The sequence below is a fragment of the Hippocampus comes genome, unplaced genomic scaffold (genome assembly GCF_001891065.2).
Source record: "Hippocampus comes isolate QL1 unplaced genomic scaffold, H_comes_QL1_v1.1 scaffold391, whole genome shotgun sequence".
In the NCBI taxonomy this organism is placed as follows: Eukaryota; Metazoa; Chordata; class Actinopteri; order Syngnathiformes; family Syngnathidae; genus Hippocampus; species Hippocampus comes.
Window position 1 is genome coordinate 63,413 of NW_017805455.1, and position 2,841 is coordinate 66,253.

The 2,841-nt window shown below is 41.0% G+C and overlaps 1 protein-coding gene across 1 annotated transcript in view; it reads right to left on the reverse strand.

Moving 5' to 3' along the window:
• The window catches only part of LOC109518527 (ankyrin repeat domain-containing protein 6-like), a 28,482-nt gene that overhangs the window by 24,360 nt on the left and 1,281 nt on the right, over positions 1-2,841 (reverse strand). The window contains exon 2 of the mRNA XM_019874410.1: positions 2,045-2,122. The gene's annotated coding sequence lies outside the window, so the exon portion shown is untranslated. The remainder of the gene's footprint in view (positions 1-2,044; positions 2,123-2,841) is intronic.

The following is a 2,841-nucleotide window of genomic DNA, read 5'->3' on the forward strand; positions in this document are numbered from 1 at the left end:
CTGGGGGCCGGGAGCCGGTCCTCGAGGCCAAGGACCGGCTCGAGGAACACATCACTGCTTCAGCGTGAGTGACAGAATGTAGCCCTGACTTCTTCTTAGCCATCCTCAGTTGCACAAGGCCCAACCCTTCCATTCATTCATCCAATTACATTCAGAAACTTGCTCGTCCAATCACATCCAGTAACTTTCATAGCCTCGCAGCCACTTGGAACTTGTCAAACTCAAACATCATTTCACAGAACACAACTACAAGTCACAGTGTGTCATCATATTTTGCGGTAACAAAAAAAAAAACAAAAACAAGAGAAGGATTGTTGCAAGACTTTTATGAAATCTGAATGTTTGTGAGACCCGACAGGTGTCTGATTTGTGATAGGATGAGTGAATTGAGGGGGGATGGGGCCAGTGGAAGCAGGTAGAAAATTGCAAGCATGTCTGCTGGGAGAAAGCTGACAGTTGAGATAAACCATCTTTTATTTTCTCAATCAAAGGGGTTATTGATTGACTGCTACTCCGTATTGTCTATTGTTAAAATACAGTATCATTCCTCTCTTCTTAGATTAGATTCTTATCGTAGATGATTTTGTGATCACAATATTAATTGTGATCAAGAGAGGGATTGTTAAAATACGGTATCATTCCTCTCTTCTTAGATTAGATTTTTATCGTAGATTATTTTGTGATCACAATATTAATTGTGATCTAGAGAGGGATTGTTAAAGTACGGTATCATTCCTCTCTTCTTAGTTAGATTCAATTGTTAAAGTATCATTCCTTCTCTTCTGTATCATTCCTTCTCTTCTTAGTTAGGTTGGACTGTGAAAGTGTCATTCCTCTCTTCTTAAGAGTTCATTGCTCTCTATTAGTTGTGTTGGTTCAGACACTTGAAAGAAACAATGTAGAATGCTGTTGAAGGTATTTCCTACTTACTGTGATTACAATCACCTTTGGTACCCCTCACCCCCACCACTTTTAGGACCCCTCCAGAGGAAATGTCAACATCAAAAGAGGAACTGTTATCTCAAGTATCTGTGTTGCAACTATTGAGGGACTGCGCTTTACTATGAGTACTATTGATCTCAGTCTCTTTCCTGAACATCTGTTTGCACACTTTAAACAACGTATGTAGTGTTAAAGTTTATCTTCTTACTTCTTGGTTGATTAACGGCCCCCCAAGTGTCTTCTGTTGTCCCCCCGCACCTTGGGTCGGTCCTGATCGATGTTAAGCCCCCCTGGGAAGACCTCTTATCCACCACTACCCACCAAATGGCCTTTATTTGGATTACCAACATTCTCCTCGTCCGAAACTCAACGAACACGCGGGTAAGAGGAGGCCGCTCTTGCCCCAACACTATCTTTTCAATGATAGAGGAAAACAGGAGGTACATTTGCTGATGACTGGTGTGACGAATTATGTCTGCTTGTTCGCTGGCATTAACGAATGACTGTTCAGACGGGCATGCATCGCACTTGTGCTTTTGTTATATTTGATGATAGACTTGAACATTTTGTGAGTGACCATACAACCAGTCTCGTTTTAAATAAAATATGTCCGCGTACTCGAGACACTGCTGCGAGCTTGGTGCATGAATCCACCACCCATGATTTCAGCGAGGAGTCAATGTTGCCAAAACTCTTCACGAGCAAATGATCAATCGCAAGCTCTAACTGACTGCGGAGTGGTAAATCCCTCATTTGTTACATTGAAGGGAGAGAGGGGTTTTTTTTCCCAGCTTAAAAGTAGGCTATTTTAGGCAGATGACATTTCAGGCATTTTACCTTCAACAAAAACAAGGGATTATCTAAGAGAGTGGACAAAAGCAATAATACATGTTGCATTTCTGACAAGTAGAACTGACCAAAGATGCAAATGCTAGCTAAGGTCAAAAGCTGTCTGCAGAAGCCGATTTAAAGGAGCCCCTTTTAATATTCGTTTCTTAGTAAACATCTAATACATTTCAACTAGCAGACTGTTCAACTCTGTCATTTTGCATTTTGAAACCATTCATTCAGCAGTTGAGGAATAGGTGTTGAAAATACCAACCTGAGGATCCTTGGCCAGCAGAAGTACGACATGCCGGTGGTTATTTTTTCTGGCTATGTCCGATGCCAATAGACCTGCCTAGAATTAACAGAAGAGAAAATGGCTCGTTCACTTTCTTTTTTACACTTTGCAAATAACATCTGATTTATTTCATTTAATGTGTGTGTGTGTGTGTGTGTGTGTGTGTGTGCGTGTGCGTGTGCGTGTGTGCGTATGTGTGTTTATGAGAGACTGTGTGGGTGCATGCATGCGCACGGGCATTTGTATGGACAGGGTAGTATATAAATTAATTTAAAGACACAATGTTAATCAAGTGGTGTATTTCCTCTTTGTAAGTACCATATTTTCCGCACTATAAGACGCTTTGAAGTCTAAGGTGCACCTTCAAGGAATGGCCTATTTTAAAACAGTTTTCATGTATAGGGTGCACTGCATAATAAGGCACATCAAATAGAAGCTACAATGGTGACAGCTATATTTATATAGAGCATTCACAACCGCTGCAGCTGTCACGAAGCGCTTTAGAGAAGATTTAAAATACTACATCCAATAAATCTGAATATTGATAACTATTGTTAAGGTGTTATTCCTCTCTGTTAGTTGGATTTGAAAGAAACAAAGAATGTAGAATGCTGTTGAAGGTATTTTCTGCTCACTGTGTTTACAATCACCTTTAGTGCCCCTCGACCCCCACCACTTTTAGGCCCCCCCTCCACAGGACATGTTTAACATCAAAAGAGGAACTGTTATCTCAAGTATCTGTGTTCCTGCCATCACACCAAATGGTGGGTAGTGGT